The sequence below is a fragment of the Hyperolius riggenbachi genome, chromosome 10 (assembly GCF_040937935.1).
Source record: "Hyperolius riggenbachi isolate aHypRig1 chromosome 10, aHypRig1.pri, whole genome shotgun sequence".
Taxonomy (NCBI): Eukaryota; Metazoa; Chordata; class Amphibia; order Anura; family Hyperoliidae; genus Hyperolius; species Hyperolius riggenbachi.
The window spans coordinates 192,434,330-192,456,475 of record NC_090655.1 but is presented as its reverse complement, the minus strand read 5'-3'; the positions used below and the strand labels follow the sequence as shown (position 1 = coordinate 192,456,475).

The 22,146-nt window shown below is 45.3% G+C and overlaps 1 protein-coding gene across 3 annotated transcripts in view; it reads right to left on the bottom strand.

Moving 5' to 3' along the window:
- The window catches only part of CSGALNACT2 (chondroitin sulfate N-acetylgalactosaminyltransferase 2), a 94,641-nt gene that overhangs the window by 51,945 nt on the left and 20,550 nt on the right, over positions 1-22,146 (bottom strand). Inside the window, exon 2 of one of the 3 annotated variants that reach the window (XM_068255477.1) lies at positions 157-264. The exons of 1 other annotated variant lie outside the window; for it this stretch is intronic. The gene's annotated coding sequence lies outside the window, so the exon portion shown is untranslated. The remainder of the gene's footprint in view (positions 1-156; positions 265-22,146) is intronic. One more of the 3 variants, XM_068255476.1, reaches the window with a different exon arrangement.

Genomic DNA, 22,146 nt, shown 5'->3' with positions numbered 1-22,146 from the left:
TGACTGACTAGTGGGGGTAAAAGCAGAGAAGCATTTTGAGATGCTTCAAGGTAAGCAAAGACGATACAATGTCTTGAGAGTGAGGCCTGTGCTAGACTCAGCACATAATAAGTGTACTGTTCTCAAACAATGCCGCATTGGGCAGCTGCCTCCCACCTGTGAGAGCGCTTCTTACCCCTTCCGTCCCAGGAGAGTCTGTCACATCCTCTGCGCAGATCACTAGACACTCAGCCACAGAGATTACTGCTTCCTATAAATATTCATCTGCAAGGACAAGAAAACAACATGAGCCACGGAGATATCTCACTATATTAAAAGACATACAAACCCCATAAATAGAATAGAAGTGTCATGTAAAGCTGCTCATACACAAAAAGATTTCCAGCAGATTTGATCAATTTTATGTCTTTTACTATGATCAGCTGCTGATAAACTTCTGACTGGTTTCGGACTGTGGACAGTGATCAGATGCAGCAGTAAATTCTACTCAAGAGGGCCGCCGCAGGAAATCTGATGCAGGTCATGTGGTATTGCTGCTACCCAGTTGATTTCCAATCAGTAACCAATGGCTCGCTGGGCCAAGCCAGGTGTATGGTTAGCAGATACTGTGTATGTCATCATCATGCCAAACACAAGAGAAGCATATACTCACTCTAAAGGCTCATACACACATCAGACCATAGTCTTTGGAAAATGAAAGATCACAGACCAATCTTACCACCCTTCATGTAGTATGAGAGCCATACTCTACACAGTCTTTTCTATGGAGCTCAACTCCACATCAGAAAAAAAATCTTTGACAGATGCTGCACACACAGATGCTGTACAGACACAAAAGATCAGTATCTGCAAAAGATCTGTTCCTGCCAAAAATCCATTCCTGCAAATTGCAATGATAGTCTATGAGATCTGCAGATCATCATACACACATGATTTAACTGACATTCATCTGCAGATCAAGCAATCATCTGCAGATCTGAAAATCCATCCTGGTGGATCTGATCTGCAGATGAATGTCAGTTAAATCGTGTGTATGATGATCTGCAGATCTCATAGACTATCATTGCAATTTGCAGGAATGGATTTTTGGCAGGAACAGATCTTTTGCAGATACTGATCTTTTGTGTCTGTACAGCATCTGTGTGTCCAGCATCTTGCAAAGATTTTTTTCTGATGTGGAGTTAAGCTCCATAGAAAAGGCTGTGTAGGTATGGCTCTCATACTACATGAAGGGGGGTAAGATTGGTCTGTGATCTTTCATTTTCAAAAGACTATGGTCTGATGTGTGTATGTGGCCTAAGACCGCATTTTGCCATTTAAATTGGTTCACAGGCAGCCGGTCAGCCAATAAGAAGGTGCAAATACATTTACCTGTGTCTGCAGTAACAAATCTAGCAGTTTAAACAATCCGGTCATAGACAGGAGAGAAAGCTTGTTGCACATAAACAGATTACATGACCAGCTGGGGGCACTGCGTGCAGGTATCCCTGGTAGTATGGATTTAAAGGGAACCTAAACTGAGAAGGATATGGATTTTACCTTTTAAAATAATACCAGTTGCCTGACTCTCCTGCTGATCCTGTGTGTCTAATACTTTTAGCCACAGCCCCTCAACAAGCATGCAGATCAGGTGCTCTGACTGAAGTCAGAATGGATTAGCTGCATGCCTGTTTCAGGTGTGAGATTCAGATACTACTGCAGCAAATTGATCAGCAGGAGAGTCAGGCAACTGGTATTGTTTAAAAAGGAAACATCCATATCCCTCTCAGTTTAGGTTCCCTTTAAAGAGAAACTCTGACCAAGATTTGAACTTTATCCCAATCAGTAGCTGATACCCCCTTTTGCATGAGAAATCTATTCCTTTTCACAAACAGACCATCAGGGGGTGCTGTATGGCTGATATTGTAGTGAAACCCCTCCCACAAGAAACGGAGAAATTCCTGGCAGTTTCCTGTCTGTGAACTTTGCTGCATTGTGGGAAATAGCTGTTTCCAACTGCCAAAAAAGCATGCAGCAGCTACATCATCTGCCAACAGTGAAAATGTCACCATGTAATAAATGTCAGAATGTAAATCAGGGATTTAAAAGATTTTACAATGGGCAAACACAAACTAAATCATTTATACATAATTATTGTAAAAATGAAGCACTTTTTTTATTACATTATTTTCACTGGAGTTCCTCTTTAAGTACAGAGTTCCCTCTAATGTGTGTACAAGGCTTTAGGGCTGGTTCACACTACAAGCATTTTTGAGTATTTTTCTTATCAATGGTGATTTGTTGGCAGTTTCATAAACGCTGTCTAATGCAATTTTTAAAATATCTCAAACGTGGTGCCTGCAGCTTTTTTTTCTGCAAACCCGTTTGTGTGAAATGGTGCAAAATTTCAAACGCCTACAAAATCGCTTGCTCCAAAGAAAGTCCATACAAAAATATGTAGTCGTAGATACACTTAAAATTTGAGGACAGAAGGTCTTGAATATCAATCAGGCTTTTATTGCTGCCTGGGTAGGGCACAATTTACCTCATTTCCTGTCCTAGTTAAGGCTTGTACAGACACTGAATAATTCCTGCCCAAAACTATACTTGGTGATCATTCTGCGCACTTACAGGTGGGAGGCAGCTGCCCAATTCTTTTTTTTTAATAACCTCGAAAAAGGTAACTTTATCAAGAACAGTTTCCTTAACAAGACCACAAAGCTGGCGATCCATCTGATCTGTTCTATGGGTAGGTGGAGGGGAATCAACAAAGTTGGGAAGATAAGGAAGCACTTAACAATAGAGGTAGTTTGTGTTGGTCACTAGTGATTGCCCATAAATAGCTTACTTTAAAAGGACACCTGAATGGAGAAGGATATAGGTTTCCATATTTATATCCTTTTAAGCAATGCCTGGCTATCCTGTTGATCCTCTGCCTCTAAGGCCACATACAGACATCAGACCATAGTCTTTGGAAAATGAAAGATCACAGACCAATCTTACCACCCTTCCTGTAGTATAAGAGCCATACTCTACACAGTCTTTTCTATGGAGCTGAACTCCACATCAGGAAAAAATCTTGGCAAGATGCTGCACACACAGATGCTATACAGACACAAAAGATCAGTATCTGCAAAAGATCTGTTCCTGCCAAAAATCCATTCCTGCAAATTGCAATGATAGTCTATGAGATCTGCAGATCTTCATACACACATGATTTAACTGACATTCATCTGCAGATCTGCAGATCTGAAAATCCATCCTGGTGGATCTGATCTGCAGATGAATGTCAGTTAAATCATGTGTGTATGATGATCTGCAGATCTCATAGACTATCATTGCAATTTGCAGGAATGGATTTTTGGCAGGAACAGATCTTTTGCAGATACTGATCTTTTGCATGTGTACAGCATCTGTGTGTGCAGGATCTTGCAAAGATTGTTTTCTGATGTGGAGTTCAGCTCCATAGAATAGACTGTGTAGAGTATGGCTCTCATACTACATGAAGGGTGGTAAGATTGGTCTGTGATCTTTCATTTTCCAAAGACTATGGTCTGATGTCTGTATGTGGCCTAAAACGTAAAGCCATAGACCATGAACAACCAAGCAGCAGATCAGGTGTTTGACATTATTGTAAATTCTGACAAGAGTAGCTGCATGCTTGTTTCTGTTGTGATTCAGGCACTACTGCAGCCAAATAGATCAGCAGGGCTGCCAGGCAACTAACATTGTTTAATGCTAGGTACACATGATGTGTTTTTTTCAGTCACTTTACTGAACGATAGATTTGCGATTAGTCTTTCCGCTCAATTCTCTTACCAATTTCCATTTACTTCTATGAGAAATCGAGCGGTAAAACGATCGCAGGTGATATCGGACATGACGGAAATTATCCATCGAATGCAAAAACGTACCGTGTGTACACAGCATAAAAGGAAATAAATATGGCAGCAACCATATACTTCTCGCTTCGGGTTACCTTTAAGGCCTGCAATGCAGGCACATAACTGCCGCTGCCTTGTTCCTGGCCCATTCCAGGTGTTGAGAGAAATATACGAATTGGTTTCATTTATCCTGGGAACTTTATCACTTACTGAGCTCTCCATGCTTTTGATCTGTAATTTTATCTCTGAATGCTGGAGAACAGATTTCAGAGTGCTTCTGTCTGCGAGCTACAAAAATAGCCAGCATGAGAAATAGCAGGCAGTCTAAAAATAGCAGTTCAGTGCTTGCAGATGAAACTGGATATTGCATTATTAAGCAAGGTGTCTTTCCACACTAGCTAAAAGTGATAGGAGATGGATGGTGATTTTCACAAAGAAGACATTAATTTGGGCAAAAGGAAGCTAGATAACTTGGTTTTTAACTGTATGTTATGTCTCTATGGCAATCACTATAGTTCTAATTTAACCTTCCTGACTCCCAGAGTGCAAAACAAAGCTTTGCATGGTGAGCTGAAATAGACAAAAAAAGAGCGGCCATCACATTATTGCAATTTTTGTCCGTAAAGGATACATAAGCTAAAAAAGGGACAGAAAGGCTTTACTCACCTGTGGCTTCTTCCAGCCCCTAGAAGTCTATCAGCCCCAAGCTGAAGTTCCGCCGTGCCCGAGGCTGCTGCTGTCCCTTACATAAGATCACAATCCGCCACTGTGATCACGCTGCCATGGCTGGGAGGGCTCTGTGCTTATGCAGTTCACAAAAAGCTAGAATTGATAACCAGCGGTGCGCAACTTGTTCACAGGACGGCACAGATATACTTCTAGGGGCTGGAAGAAGCCCCAGGTGAGCAAAGCCTTTCTGTCTTTTATAGCTCATGTATCCTTTCAGCCTTAGACACATTAAAATAATCACACGTTTCTTCAGTGTGCAGAAGACCACGATGGCAAAAGCAAATGTAGGCATGTAAACACCCATAAAAGTAGGTTACTCCCAGGAAAAAAAAAGAGCTATGAATAGTTTTCCCTTATGTTGCTGTAACAGTGGGTGGTAAATATGTGAAAGGTTTTGGAATATAGTAGTTCATTTCAACATGGGAGATTCTCAGCATTTCCTTTATTCTTTACCAAAGCACTCCCTGGAAAAGATCAATACAAAGATGCCGGCTAACCTCCCCAGTGCACATTGTGAATGTAAAGGCCGGATGCGCCCGGCTGACGGATGTATGTAATGCGCCCGGCTAACTGTGAATGTCAATGTAAACGCCGCAGGTGGCGCTAATTGCATTCTTTGTTAAGGTGACAATATGTATAGTAAAGAAGAGGGTTTAATGACAAATAAGCCGGCGGCAATGTAACAGATCAAGCCGCCGGCTTGCTTCGTGTCTCGCTCTCCTCCCCCCTGCCCTCTCTCGTATAGAGCCCTGGGGTGGGGGGGGGGGAGGAGTGTCCCCCCAGAGTCGTTCGTCGCGGCAGGGAATCCTGCTTGTTTTATTGCGATGAACGACTCTGGGGGGACACGAGTCCCCTCCCCAGGGCTCTATACGAGAGAGGACAAGGGGGGAGGAGAGCGAGACACGAAGCAAGCCGGCGGCTTGATCTGTTACATTGCCGCCGGCCTATTTGTCATTTAATTAACTCTCTTCAATATACATATTGTCACCTTAACAAGGAATGCAATTTCTTACTTGACTGTAATTATGATTGAAACTAACAACAACAGCGCCACCTGCCGGATGCGCCCGGCTAACGGATAAGTACCAAGAGCCTTAGAAAATAAAGAAAACCCTGAGAATAACCCATAAGGAGATAGGGCTTGATTCACAAAAGAGTGATAACTGTTAGCACGGCCGTTTTTCACGAGAATTTTAGCGTTCACGCGCAATTAAACAGTTTCGCGCGAACATGAATTTTCGCATGAAAACGGTAATGATTTAGTGTGAAAATTTGCGTTTGCGCATAAAAACGATAACGATTTCACGCTAAAACGTATAATTGCGCGAAAACTCTAAAATTTGAGCGAAAAACGCCCGTGCTAACAGTTAGCACTCTTTTGTGAATGAAGCCCATAGTCTAGTTGTCGGATTTTTAACAGTTTAGTGATCAGGTACGATGGATCTTTAATCATCCATCAGCAGAGCCCATTGTCCCCTCCTTAGCCGCCTGGTGAAGCCGCTCCATTATTTCTGTCCAATTGCATGCGTGTTTCAGGTGTGCAATTCGGACACTACTGCAGCCGAAGAGATCAGCAAGACTGCCAAGCAACTGGTATTGTTTAACAGGAAATCAATATGGCCGCCTCCATATCCCTCTCACTTAAGGTTCCCATTAAGAGTCCCTGCAGAGCATGCTACCATTACAACAGGAAGTACAATAATGTCCAGACAAGTAGGACCTAGCGCAACAGAACACTGAAGAGGAGGCTTCTGCTGACACCAGGAGACAATGGTCTTCACACTGATTTTAATCTGAAAACATAACGAATGATTCCGGCCTATGAAAAATTTTTTAGTGTAGGTATGTAAATTAAAGAGTACCTCTTGCTGCTCTGCACATTCTAACCAAGCCACAAAATATGAGTAACAGCAGATAGAATATCTAGTCAGCCAATTCCTTTAATCTCTGCCAAATAAGCAGAGCAGCATGCACGGTTTTCTGTAGAGCTTGTATGACTTGCAGTCTCTAGTGGATGAGTACGCTGTGTGGAAAGACCAGTAGGTGATCATAGTTGAAGGAGCAACTTTTCTGTGCTTTCATTACTTCAATGATGGACCTGATGACGTCACACAATATGCTGCTACAACCAGCGGCTTCTGCAGCTTACAGGAGGGAAAAGGACATCCCCAGGGATGGCTACACCTGCAATTGGCACGTTCATTTCTCAGCGTTCAGTCTCAGCTTCCCCAGCCTGGTCTGATTGAGACATATTACTACCTGCAGGAAATATTTCAGCTATTTCTTCCTGCTCAGTAAGGCTGTCACAGAGGAGTACTTAAAATCACATCAGTTTAAACTAAAAATGTCAGAGTGCAAATTCCTCATAGAAGGCAACAATGTTGTATTATCTTAGTATAAATGGAAAACTCTGATTTTGCCAAATGAGGAAATATACACGCAGGGCCCTCTGGCAGGAGATCCTGACCCTTGTACATCAGATGCTGGCAATACATGGACCACAGTCTAAAGACTTGCACACAGGCTACAATGTTCTTGGCTGGTTGAGGCCGTCTGGGCCAAGAATCTAGTGTGTTTATAGGTGACTGCCAAGGTTGCGATCACCCATGTCCACCCAGCACTCATTTTTCTGGTGTACTGTATGGGACGTGGGTGATCATAAAATAGCGATGACTGCAGTGATCCAGAAGGTCTGTACCTCTTCACTGTAGAGCGAGGAGGCGACCCGGTATCAGGGATCGGGGGCGGTACTGGCACCAGTTTGCGCTGTATCTCTGCCTCCCTTGCACACCTGCCAAGGGAATTTCGTTATTACAAGCTGCTGCGTGGTGCTGGAGGGGATAAAAGTGCAGGGTTTCTGTTCGATTTTTCAGTTAGATTTTCTGCATTCGATTTTTTCTGTAGAGACTGGTCATTATCTCTGGTGCATTGTCTTCTGGTTATCTCCTGCTGAGTAGAACAATGCCTAATTGCTAGGCAGATAGATGGTTAGATAGATAATTTCCAACATGTTGAAAATTATCTATCTGGCAGGTAAATTTTACAGAAAATCTAACAGAAAATTGTATGGTGTGTACCTAGCATAAGTCTGACCCTGATCTGAACGGGCTGACCCTGTGCCAGATTTTATCCAGCAATAGCGCTATCTAGCGGCAAGCCAGATTTGAAGCTATGGAGGAAAAGGCCAATGTCATAGTCTGATATAAGATTGGAAAGGGTAATGCTGGGAATACACGGTTAGATAATGCGCCGGAATCGAGCCAGCGGCTCAATGCCGGCGTGTCCCCGCTCGTCCCCGCGGCCGCCCGGATCAATTCCCGCTCGTCCCAGCGGGCACTTCTTATCAGCTGTTTTTTTGCATTGTCCGCCCGCGGGGATAGAGCGCGGAATCGATCCGCCGCGGTGATCGGACACGTCGGAAATTATCAATCGAGCCATCAGCAGCTCGATTGATAAGGAAAAACTCGCCGTGTATGCCCAGCATTAAACTGTCAAGATAGCCACTTGTACTCCCTCTGGCCATCAGTCTGATGTCTGAAGATTCTGCTGTTCAGAAAATGCAATGAGCTGCAGAGGACCAAGGCTGTAGTTCTGGAAAGGCCACACAGGCTGAGTGTAGGAGGACTAGCAGGACTGCTGCCTAGTAGGGTGGTTGAACATGGAACAATGGTTGCTTCATACATTAGAGGAGGCTGCACAATGGAAAAAGAGGGGAGCTGCTGTCCAAACAAGCTGTACAAGAATAAGGGTGAAAGAGTGCCGCTACATATCAATGGACACATGGGGCCCGATTCACAAAGTGGTGCTAACCCAGTTAGCACGCCTAAAAGACTTTAGGCGTGATAACCATTGCACCACGCTGGTGAAAAGCCAGTTAAGCCGTGATAAGTTTAGGCGTGAGAAGTTTAGATAAGTTTAGATCGCGCACAAAGTCCCGCACGCAAAGCAGTGCCATTATACTCTATGCAAAGTGCACCAGACTTTGCTAGCGCAAAACTTTTGATCAGCTGTGCACTGCAGTGCTAACCCAGTTGGTGCTATAGTTATCACGCCTAAACTGAGTTTAGGCATGATAAAGGGCTTTTCACCAGCGTGCTAACTGTTAGCACCGCTTTGTGAATCAAGCCCAAGGAGTCACATGGAGTAAGGGGCTGCACGTGGAACTGCTGCATATAGTAACATAGTTTGGTTGAAAGACATACGTCCAAGTTCACCCAGAAGAAAACAAAACAAAAAAAAAAACAAAAACAAAAAAAAACACCATCCTGAATCCACCACATATCCCAGTTGATCCAGGGTAAGGTGAAAAACCTTACAAGACCTGGGCCTATTAGCCTTAAAAGGGGAAAAAACTCCTTCCCGACTCCAAGGGGCAATCAAATAAATCCCTGAATCATCTCTACCGAGAATTACCTAATAATTATAGCTGCAGATGCCCTTCAATGCAAGGAAAACATCCAAGCCCTCTTTGAATTCAGATATAGTTTGCCATAACTACGGTAATTCGTGAGGTAAAATAGTCCACATTTAAACCACTCTCACTGTGAAGAACCCTTTTCTAAATCGATGGCAAAAACGTTTTTCCTCCATGCGCAGATCATGCCCCCTTGTCAGTTGTACAACCCTAGGGGCAAAAAGCTCGTCTGCCAAGCTTTTATATTGCCCTCTGATGTATTTAAACATGTGAGGGCTGATGCACACCTGAAAACGCTAGCGTAATCGCAAACACTCAGCGTTTTTAGAAGTGATTTTTCTAAGCGATTCTAGGCATGTGCCTAGCGATTTTCTAGCTACACCTAGCCATTTTTGGAGCGTTTTGATGTAGCAATTTTTTTTTTGTGTACAGATGGCTGGAAGTGTATGGCTTGTGTGAAAAAAAATATAACACTTCGAAAATCGCTCTGATCTAGCGCTTTTTATAGCAATTTTCCACTTTTCTATACTTAACTACTTTAGGACCGCGGTGATTGAAATCTCCGCCCTGTTTAGGTGAGCTCCTGGCTGGCAGGGCATAGATTTCAATCACCGTCCACAGCGCAATTTCACCGTTTCCATTGCTCCCCACCGGTCGTGCCGCTCAAACCCGACGTTTCTCGCCGCAGCTCACAGGCATTGGCTCCTGGCCATGTCTATCAATGTAAGCTGCTCCCATTGGCTTACATTGATAGACACGGTCAGGAGCAAATGAAAGCGGCTCCTGACCGGCTCACATGACTCTGCCGTCATAGAGACAGCAGAGTCTATGTCCTGAGGATCCCGACGTGTGGCGATGGCGGCGGTTGCGGAGGGTATGTGCAGCAATTCGTCGGGATTCCGTCGTTCTTGTACCAGCGGTCTCTGGTCCTTAAAACATCATGCAGGTACTTTACTGTTTTAGGGTTTTTGGCCCCGTAAGTCCTTTAAGTGGTTAAGTGAATCACCTCTAAAATTTACGTGGGGTGGGGGCGGCGGCGAAATCACCTCACTGTTGTTATCCATCCCATTCAAATACATTAGCCAAGCGCTTTTCAAAGAGCTAGCGTTTTGAAAAGCACTCTAGGTGTGCACCAGCCCTCAATCAGGTCACCTCTCAGTCGCCTTTTTCCAAGCTTAAAGTTGGAGTCGTGGTTTCATAAACTGAGGAGTCGGATGATTTTTGTACAAAATCCACAGCCCTGTTAAGTATTAGACTAAGGAGTCTGAGTCGAGGAGTCGGAACCATTTTGGGTACCCGGAGTCGGAGTAGTGGTTTTATAAACTGAGGAGTCGGAAGATTTTTGTACCAACTCCACAGCCCTGGTACTGTGGGAAGACTTGGTTTCTCCTTCCCCCTTTCATAGGCAAACATACTGTACATGAACCATCACAAGCTGCTGGGAGAGTGTCAGCTGAAATGATCACAAACTAAAATTTTGGCCAGCACAAGTCCAGTATCTGTACCAAGCTTATTTTCACCTATAAATGTCATTCCACTGCTGATACTCAGTGGCATATCTCATTCTTATCTGTATCTAGGTTCTGTCATTAGCTGATAAAAAAAATATATCATTTTAAAAGCAGAACTAACGTCAAATAGAGAGAACACTTCAACATAAATCAATAATACCGAGGTTTAAGCCATACTTTTAAAAAAGTGATGTTATTTAGATAATGTTTATACAACTTGATTAACATGCCGGCAGTGACAGTCACTTTTTCCCCATTCTTGGACCTCTCTGATAGGCTGACTCAGTGGGCTATAAAACAGAGTGCACACACACAAAAAAAAGTCACAAGTGGCTCGTAGATGTTACAAGAGCAATTCTTCCTTCAGATAAATGTCATTTATTAACACAGTCCCTCTATTTGCACACTGCTCCTTTTTCTGCTCTGTGATGATTGACGTATTCTGTCAGCAAAAAAAGGTTACAAATGTCGCAAAAACAAACATTAGGAGCCACAGAATCTGCCCATCCTAAAACCTGCCTTTTACGGAATGCAGAGAAATGGAAGCATTTACACTGTCAATTGGAATGCAAAAGCGCCTCACATGTACCTATCATTATAGAACCTGAGACAGGAGTGCCTTTTTGGCATGGCACTAGGAGGTCCATTCATTTAAATTGGAGCAAAAAAAGAGCACTAATAACACCATGGCAGAGGTAACTGCTTTTCTTGTAACCTGCCATTGCTTATTACTTCTCACCTATTGGCATGGAAACTGTTGGCATCTTTGGGATCATTGCATGGGATCAGATGCTTCTAATATCTGACACCAGAAAAGAATGTTTCCTGATTTATTCCTCATATAGTAGCTAATGGTTATATTTAACTGTAAAAAAGGAACACGTTTTTATTAACTGCGTGTGCAGAATAAGTCCGGGAAGCACAGCAACTGGTTTTAGGAAGGGCAGATTCTGTGGCTCCTAAGGTTTGTTTTTGTTACATTTGTAACCTTTCTTTGTTGACAGAACACATCATTCACCACAGAGCAGAATAAAGAAGCAGAGTGCAAATAAGGAAGTTGTGATCATTTGGCTTATTGACATTTTTGTGGCATTGCCTTATTTTTTTTTTCAAAGTGTGTACAGTTGTACCTCCATGCCCACCAACTGCTTGTTAGTGATTGGGCATGCAGGAAAACTATGCCTGATTATCATTCTACCCCATTCTGTTGTCCAAAGAGCAGGCACCCACTGTTTGTATAGGCCAGGGCACGGCAACCCGCGGCTCCGGAGCCGCAAGCGGCTCTTTTTCACTTTTGCCGCGGCTCCTAGACCGCGGCTCAGGCGCGGCTCCGGTGCTGCAGGGCTGCCCATTCTGACACTACACCGGTAGTGAGTGTCAGTGGCTGCGGCGCACTTGTTACATGTGCGCGTGTGACGTGTGCTGCCAGCTGGCCGGCAGCCTATCAGAGAGGCCGCCGGACCAGTGCAGGGCTTCGGGCGGCCATTTTCCCGTAGCCCTGCAGTGTAGTGCAGGCAGGACGTGACGTCGGGAAGGAAGGAAGAGGAGCCGAGGGAGTTGCGCGCCACAAGGAGGTCGGGACCGGAGGTCGGGACAGGAGGAGATCGTGACAGGAGTACTTCTGACTAGGTGAGTAAATGGGTTTTTCTTTTCAGATCTGCTGAAGGATTTGTGCATATTGGGGTCCATATCTGCTAACGATTTGTGCATATTGGGGTCATATCTGCATATTGGGGTCATATCTGCTAACGATTTGTGCATATTGGGGTCATATCTGCAAATTGGGGTCATATCTGCTAACGATTTGTGCATATTGGGGTCATAGCTGCTAACGATTTGTGCATATTGGGGTCATATCTGCTAACGATTTGTGCATATTGGGGACATATCTGCTAACGATTTGTGCATATTGGGGACATATCTGCTAACGATTTGTGCGTATTGGGGACATATCTGCTAACGATTTGTGCATATTGGGGTCATATCTGCTAACGATTTGTGCATATTGGGGACATATCTGCTAACGATTTGTGCGTATTGGGGACATATCTGCTAACGATTTGTGCGTATTGGGGACATATCTGCTAACGATTTGTGCGTATTGGGGACATATCTGCTAACGATTTGTGCGTATTGGGGACATATCTGCTAACGATTTGTGCATATTGGGGACATATCTGCTAACGATTTGTGCGTATTGGGGACATATCTGCTAACGATTTGTGCGTATTGGGGACATATCTGCTAACGATTTGTGCGTATTGGGGACATATCTGCTAACGATTTGTGCGTATTGGGGACATATCTGCTAACGATTTGTGCGTATTGGGGACATATCTGCTAACGATTTGTGCATATTGGGGACATATCTGCTAACGATTTGTGCATATTGGGGACATATCTGCTAACGATTTGTGCATATTGGGGACATATCTGCTAACGATTTGTGCGTATTGGGGACATATCTGCTAACGATTTGTGCGTATTGGGGACATATCTGCTAACGATTTGTGCATATTAGGGTCATATCTGTTTTATAATGGCTTTGCGGCTCCCAGTTTTTATTCTCTTTTCGGAAACGGGTCCAAGTGGCTCTTTGATTCTTAAAGGTTGCAGACCCCTGGTATAGGCAAAGGCATCCCAAAATGATCAAGAACAATAATTTCTGGTGAACATTATTGAAGCGTGGTACTGAACCTAATCAAGATTCTCTTTTTCTTAAAGTGGAATATAACCCTGCATTTCAACTTTGCTCTAAAACATTATTTACAGTATATTATATGCAACCAGTGGAAGGGTTACACAGAGCTTTAACTTTCCTGAAGATTTCTGCAGACGCATCCGAAGCTGACATAAGATACATTTTGTTTACATAAATGTATCTAAGTGTTGAATGTGACTCACTCTCTCTGACTGAGAAGGAGCTGGAGGACAGCCAAAGAGTGTAACATTTATCAATAGATACATTTAACTAAATAGAATGTAACAATCTGAACTTCTGCATATCTCTCCACAGAACTTTAAACCTCTGTGTTTAACCCTTCCAATGCTGGTCTAGTAAAAAAAAAAAATGCTTTTTGCATATAATATGCTGTAAATAATGTTTTAGAGCAAAGTTGAAATGCAGGGTTATATTCCGCTTTAAAGGGAACCTGAACTGAGTAAAATTATTTATAATAAACAGATATGTAGCTGCAAATGAATATTACATACAGTACTTACCTCACCGTCCGTTCCTCTCAGAAGCTTAACATTTTCTTCTTTCATTGATCCCTTCCAGTTCTGACAATATTTTGTCAGAACTGAAACATACCAGTTGCTATCAGTTATATATCAGCTGCTGACAGTTACAACTGAATGTGCAAGGTAATGTCCATGTTTCCCTATGACTGGAGTAGGCGATATTACAGTTTAACAGTGTGCTGACCAAGAAGCTGTTATGGAGTAATGGCCATTTTCAAAATGGAGGACATAGAAATCCATAGATCACAGTGGACAAACAGGACGCAGGAGAGGGGAAATAGATTGAGGAGTAGATTACACAGGAGGGAAGTATGACAGGTTTATGTTTATTTTGACTTATACTTTTCAGTTCAGGTTCTCTTTAAAGTAAATGTTACCTGACTGCAAATGCAAGACTAGCTACATTTTTTCTGCAACTGTATAGCGATCGTTCCGCAAACGCCACAAATCTGATGTAATGAAAGCCTATGGGAACAGATGGTGTTCAGTCCCACTAGGCTAGTCGCCACATGCAAAAGACCAACTCACCTGTCCCGTGGATTCAGTTTTGCCACAGCTGACACCCATGGTTCGGTCCACTGCAGGGGAAAGCGGGGGGGGGGGGGGGGGAGGGGGGAAATTGGAGCCCAGCAGATGCATCTCATTGGTTTGCAAGAGACAGTTTATATTCCCCCAGATGCTGAGGTCAAATCTGCCCTGCGCGCTCTCAGCGACACTGTCAAGCAATGGGAGTCGTCCCTCCCAGACTCTCTGTTCATTATAATAGGGGACTTCAACAGAGCCAACCTTCACCAAGAGCTGCCACGCTTCCATCAGCATGTCACCTGCCCCACTAGAAACGCTAACACCCTCGACCACTGCTACACGGTCCTGAAAGATGCATACAAGGCCATCCCTTGGGCAGCACTAGGCTCATCTGATCACTGCCTCGTCCACCTGATACCCACCTACAAGAGCGCCTGGAAACTGCAAAACCAGTCCTGAAGTCCACCAAAGTATGGTCAAGTGAGGCTAAGCTACAACTTCAAGCCTGCTTTGCTTTACCCTAACGACACACCATGGTTCACCAAAAAACTACGACGACATCTGCGGAGATGCAAAGAAGCTGCGTACAAGGCGGGCAACCAGGAAGAATATAGAAAGGCAAACACCAGGGTTCGAATCCTGGCTAGGGTTAGTACCTATTCAGTAAGGAGTTAAAGGCAAGACTCCCTAACACTGCTGGGTGGCCTCTTGAGCACATCCCAGTGGCTGCAGCTCTTGAGCGCTTTGAGTCCAACAGGAGAAAAGCGCTATACAAATGTTCGGAATATTATTATATTATTAAAAAAACAACCTGAATAAGAAACTGAAGACTGCCAAAAAGAGCTACGCAAAAAAACTAAAGCAGAGTCTCTCCTCAAATGACTCACGAGCCGTATGGAAGGGGCTTAAGGTCATCACCAACTATAAGCCCCCCCCCCCCCCTCAACATGCAACTCCCAGTACGGAGCTCGTCAAGAACCTCAGCGACTTTTACTGCAGATTTGAAAACCAAGCAGGGCCCCCGCAGCCGCCTGTTCCCTCCTCCAACCTATCTGTTCCAGGTCCAAATTTACACTCTGAGGGTGAACGAGAGCGACATTCTGCGACACCTGTCAAGACTAAATGCCAGGAAAGCCTCAGGCCCAGACAGAGTGTCACCAGCATGCCTAAAAATCTGTACATAGCAGCTAGCTCCTACTCTCTCCTCCATCTTTACCAGATCCCTTCAGGAAGGTAAAGTCCCTGCATGCTTCAAGAGGTCAACCATCATCCCTGTCCCCAAAAAGCAGGGAGTCACCGACCTCAACAATTTCAGACCTGTGGCTCTCACATCCGTCATTATGAAAGCATGGTTATGCCCCTCCTAAAACTCCCCATTGAGCCCCTGATGGACCCGCACCAGTTTGCATGCAGAGCGAACAGGTCCACCAGCGACGCTATTAACATCTGCCTGGAGTCAGTTTATGAGCACCTAGACAGACCAAACTCATGTGCCAGGATCCTTCTCCTAGAGACTTTAGCTCAGCGTTTAACACCATCAGCCCCCAAATACTTCAGGAGAACCTGGCAGCACTGGAAGTCCACCCCACCTTGCGCCTGTAGATCACCGACTTCCTCACAAACAGATCCCAGGTAGTCAAGCTAGGCGCTATTCTCTCTCAACCAAGGACCACTAACACAGGGGCCCCACAAGGCTGCGTCCTGTCACCGATCCTGTTCTCCCTGTACACAAACAATTGCAGATCCACTGAAAGCTCTGTCAAAGTCATCAAATTTGAGAGTGGACCCCTCAAAAATAAATTAAGATGCAGTTAGGAATCCCTCGGCTAGATGAATGGAGCCTGATCCAATTCAGGCACTACTTGCTATCATTGGGCAAAATGAGAGACTTTTCAAGAGATCTCACCCCTTTTGAGGAGCTTTGTAGAGCACAGGGGACCTCTAGAGGCTCTCTTTCGAGAACGTATGCTATTCTGAATGATGAGGCGAACCCGGCAGGCTACATTAGAACTAAATGGGAGAGGGACCTGGATAAGACTTTTTCACATGAACAGTGGAGAAAGGTTCTACTGTTCGCACATAGATCTTCAATGGCGTTTAAAAACGCAAGAAGTGAAATACAAGTTCCTTACAAGGTGGTACATGACTCCAGATAGGCTAAACAAGATGTTCCCAAGAGTTTCGCCTACCTGCTGGCGGTGCAATAGGGCAAAGGGCACGATCCGTCATATATTTTGGGAGTGTGAGGAGTTAAAGGACTTTTGGAGTAAACTTAGGTGCTATATGGGCAGGATAGTGGGAGAGGATTGCCCTGACGATCCTGCCTTCTATCTCTTACATGTTAATTCATGGAGCATTAATATAAAAGTATGCTCCAGAGGCATCTGATTAATGCAACTAAGATACTAATTACTAGAAGATGGAAGGCAGTTAAACCTCCAAAAATGGGCGATTGGATTCGGGAGGTAGAGGAGATCATGAAAATGGAGGATCTTTCTCTCATGAGGCATGGTCAAACAGAGAGTTTCCGGAAAACGTGGGCTCAATGGATAGCATTTAAAAATACGGGAAGTTATGCACAAGCCCTGGCGGAGTAGGGTTCCCCTGATATTTGGCGTAACCTGGTGACATGTATTTTGGAGATATGGTGCGCTTCGACCTGGCTCGGGCCCCTTCTGGAGGGGGAGGGAGAGATTTTTTTTTTTTGGTAAGAAAGGGAAGGTGAGATGAAAGATGGAGATGAGGAGAGTGGGTATGTATGAATGCGAAGTTTTGTATGGTAATAGAGATTGGAACCACAGAGATCCCTCCTAGTAAACTGAGGAGAAAAGAGGGACCTTCTGAGGGAGTAAAGGTAGCCATACACTGGTCGATTTGCCATCAGATTCGACCAACAGATAGATCCCTCTCTGATCGAATCTGCTCAGAGAGGGATCGTATGGCTACCTTTACTGCAAACAGATTGTGAACCGATTTCAGCCTGAAACCGTTCACAATCTGTTGTGGTGGTGCCGCTGCCGCCCCCCCCCCCCGCCGCATACATTACCTGCCCCCGGTCACCGCTGCTCCGTCTCCGCTCTGGTCTCCAGGTCCGGCATGCTTTACTTCTTCCTGCCCGGCAGGAAGTTTAAACAGTAAAGCGCCCTCTACTGTTTAAACTTCCTGCCGGGCTAGAAGAAGTGAAGCATGCCGGACCCAGAGACCAGACCAGTGCGGAGACGGAGCAGCGGTGACCGGGGGCAGTCGTGCCGGCGGAGCAGGTAATGTATGCGGGCTCTATTGCGTCGGTTGTCCGGTATTCGAACGCCGCTAGCGACGCGCTACCTACCCGCGGGCGATCGACGGTAATTTTCCGCGCGGAGCGATCGGACGAAATGGATCGAAATTCGGCGTGTTGCGGGAACGATGTGACCGCAGATTCGATCCCAGTGATCGAATCTGCTGTCGATCTAGCAGGAATCGGCCTAGTGTATGGCCAGCTTAACAACACAGCAAGATTCGAATGGATTAGAATTATTTGAAGAGCTGAAGCAATGCTAGAGCTGACCCTGAGCCCTGAGAGATTTTGGTAGGAGATAAATTATATCATGGGTGTAGGGATGAGGGGAATAAGTAAGTGGCTCTTCTCTGAATGAGTTGGAATTTATATTTGCTGTGATAAGTAAAGCTTTTTTATGTATATAGAAAGTAAAATTATGTGTACAGTTTTGTAAGAGAAAATTTGGGAAAAATAAAGATTATATAAAAAAAAAAAAAAGTCATCAAATTCGCAGATGACACCACAAAAACCGTTGAGATGATCATCGACTTTAGGAAGTGGGCCCCCACTCCACATCGACAACACAGAAGTCGCAAGAGTTCCCTGTGCTCGTCTCCTGGGCACACCCATCTCCAGCGACCTGAAGTGGAAGGCCAACACCACCTCTACCCAGAGGAAAGCCCAGCAGCGACTTTTCTTCCTTCGCCAACTGAGGAAGTTCGGTATGGACCAGAAACTTCTGATGAGCTTCTACTCAGCCACAATTGAATCTGTTCTCTGTTCTTCTATCCTGGTCTGGTACGCTAGCTCTTCTGCCAGCGACAGACACAAACTACAAAGAGTCATCAGTTCAGCGGAGAGAATCATTGGAAAACCACTTCCCCCTGTGGACCTCCTCTACAACACCAGACTGCGCTCCAGAGCTTTGTGGATCGCGAGTGATCCGTCACACCCAGGCTCCCGCTTTTTCAAGCGGCTCCGCGCAGGCCAGAGGCATCGGTCCATCTACACCAGGACCACAAGACACAGGAACAGCTTCTTCCCCTCTGCAGTCAAATCACTGAACTCTCTTGACTAACTCCCATCTCCCAGTACCATCACCTCCTCCCCCTCTCCGTAGACCGTTCTCCCACTACCAGCCGGAATCGTCCTCTTATGCATGTCTGCACTGCCGAAACCCCACATCTCCTTGGGGAAATGTTTTTCGTATGCAATTACTGTATTTCTTTTAACTGATGTATGCTACCCTGTTTATCCTTGTATCTCTACTGTGTGTCCTTACCTGTTTTAAGCCCTGTTTTTGTGCCAAAACCAATTCCGTGCACGACCCAGTCGTGCTTGGCGAAAACAAAATGATTCTGATTGTAACCACTTAAGGACCAGGCTCGTTTTGGCTGATCTGTGCTGCGTGGGCTCTCCAGTCCACAGCACAGATCAGGATTGCTGCAGGGCGAGCAGACTTCCCCCCCCCCCTTTTTTTTCCCCACTAGGGGAATGTCCTGCTGGGGCTGTCTGATCGCCGCCGGCTATCTGCGTGCTGCGGGGGGGGGGGGGGGGGGATCCCCTCCGCAGCACCTAGGATAGGCTTCAGCCTATCAGATGCCGGCGATCCCCGGCCAATCATAGGCCGGGGATCGCATATCTGCTTTACGGGGCTGCTGCAGCGCCGTACGATGTAAACAGCGGGGATTTCTTCCCCGCGTGTTTACATTTCACAATCGGCGGCTCGCAGACTGTTCACGGAGACACCCTCCATGAACTGACATGGAAAGGCCGCTTCCATGGAAACCCACTTAACACCTAGGTCCGCCGATCGGCTGACCGTGGTCGTTAAGTGGTTAGTGATCATTTGCGTTGCAGAGTGATTCTGCATGTCAACTCACTGCCCTGTGCAATCCTATGGGCCTGTTCAAATCTCTGCGTCGTAAAGGATCACATTATTCTAACTCGCTGCATGCAGACCTACCTTTCAATCTATCATTTCACAACACTTTCAGAATTAAGAGATCATAATCACTATGCACAGCAGGCTACAGGTGGCAACGGAAATATGATCTATCAATTACATCCTTTTCAAGGTTCCTCATGTAGAGAGAAGTGTAGGATATTGTCTGCAGAAAATATATAGCACAGTGTCTACTAGATGCCAGGCATCTGGTGCCCCACTAATGTCAGCAGGCCTTTACATTCACTACTGCTGGATTCTCCAAGTGACATCTGATTGGCTCAGTGTCACTTTAGACAAACAGAAGGGATGAGGAATGTGGAAAGGCAAAGGACAGGCAGAGATAACGGAAAGCTACAGGTCAAAATCAGGCAGGTCAACAATAATTGTGCAAGGTACAAATCTGTATACTATCTGGTACGATTGCACTATTCTGAATGTGTAGTCCGTCGGTGCTCTTGGAGGCGCAGTATGTAAATTGAGCTGGCTGTTTAGCCGTCTAGGCGTGTGAACACACAGGTCGTGTGGTTTGTCATGTTGGTTGTGCGGTTGTGTGCACGTTGGACGTGTGTACGAGCCTTTATACATACCTGGGGCTTCCTTCAGCACCATCCGCACAGATTGCTCCCATGCCGCCGTCCTCAGTCTTCTCCCGGGTACCGTAAGTTGGGCCAGTCCAAGCATGCGCAGTGCGCTCCTCCTTCTCGCTGCCATGGCTGGGAGCCTTCTGCGCCTGCGCAGTAGTACTGCACATGTGCAGATCGCGAAAGGAGCACACTGCGCATCCTTGGACTGACCAAACGTATGGGACCAGGAACCGAAAAAGGAGAAGACTGAGGACGGCGGCGTGGGAGTGATCAGTGGGCATGGGTCTGGAGGAAGCCCCAGGTATGTATAAAACTAGTAAATGGTCTCGTCTCTGGTTTCCTTTAAGCCTCGTACACATGTCTGAGATGATGGCGTACTATGAGCCGGCAGCATGTATGGGGCTGAAGGAAGAGCGTCGAATTCGGAAGGACAGGCACCGCAACACAGGACAGGTAATGTATAAACCCCCCCGCATGTACTGCAGGAACAACCCCAGGGATTTTGGCACGTTCAATTCGATATCACTCCCCGATACTGTCACGCACTCGATAGAGCAAGACAGCCATTCATCTTGCAGCATGTCAAACCAATTAATGCGACCAATTTCAGCCTGAAATTGGTCGCATTATCACTAGAGCATGCAGTTGGTGGTATCGATTTTCATCTGATTCCATGATAATAATCATTGAATCGGATGATCTGCCAAGTCGCCTGATGTATGGCCACCTTTAGAGTCAATCCATTGGATGACAATTCAGGGCTAAGTGCTGTGTAGATGCGTTGCAAGGCTACAGCCTCGTGACATGTTCTGTTGCTATAGAGAGGGATGACAGCATAGCATATCCTGGATCCAGTGGAAGGGGAAAGGAGGAGAAATGATCTGGCACTCTGCATCTCTCTATTACGCATCGGGGAAGCTACATTCTCAGCAGAGATGGCACTGACAAATAGCCCCAACCAAAAGCCCTTTAGTGAGTGTACAATGCTTAAAATGAACCACACGCGAACCCTGGGTAAAAAAAATGATATGTGTACCTAAGAAGAGGATCTTCAACCAGCAGTTCTTGATGTGCAGCCTTTCAGGGGCATAAAGAGAGGATTTGCATATTCTGGAGCGATGCATTCTGGGAAATCACATGCTCGATCGGGTGCGTGGCAGTAATGGCATGCCATTACTGCCACCATTACTGCCACGCACCCATTCGAGCATGTTGGTCCCACATCTTGCAGTATGTCCAATAGATACATGTCACCAAGTTAAGTATTCACGCACAGGTACCTTTTACACTGGGGGGGGGGGGGGGGGGGGGGCAGTGCCATGACCGGCGAGTGCGACAATACAAGGCCGATTCCCGAGAGATGCGGTGTATGGGCAGGCAGCAGATCTGTCTCTCTGATCAGAGATATTTAACACCAAAACAAATGAGCAGACATATCTACATAACCTTTGTTACTATACACCCCTTAATGGGTTTCAAAGACATAGGGGGAAAAGGTCATCGACCTTAATAAATATGCTAAACCAACAAGGAGACTGCAGGTCCCCCTTAAAATTATATATTATATTATCAACACTAGTGTAAATATATATCTCAGGGCACAAATATCAATGCAATATTCTTTATTGACAACCAAACCAGCTACAAAAATTTAAATCAATTAAAAAACAGAAAGCAGCCAGACCTAGGCCAAAGGCCCCTAAATAGTCAAGTCTCTGAAACCTGTGCTGATAATACAGAATAAATGAATGACTCGCCAGGGTGTTTTCTGTGGTTGTGGTCCCTTTGCAGCTTCGGCGGAACTAGTAGGACGGCGCGGATAGCGCTGCTGCGGCCATTCCTATGTCCATTTACCTTTCTATTAGGTGAGCCTGGTACTAATTTACCTGAACTTTGCTGCCATTTTCACTCCTATCTACCTCATTGGCGTGTTTGGTATCGCCATCTTCTCTTTTCTGCTGCTATTTCCTACAACTCCCTACCTCACTGGCTTCTTTTTTTACTACCTCTTCAATCTTTTTACTACCTCATTATCAATTTATTTGTGCATTTTATGAATTGTTTGAGCAC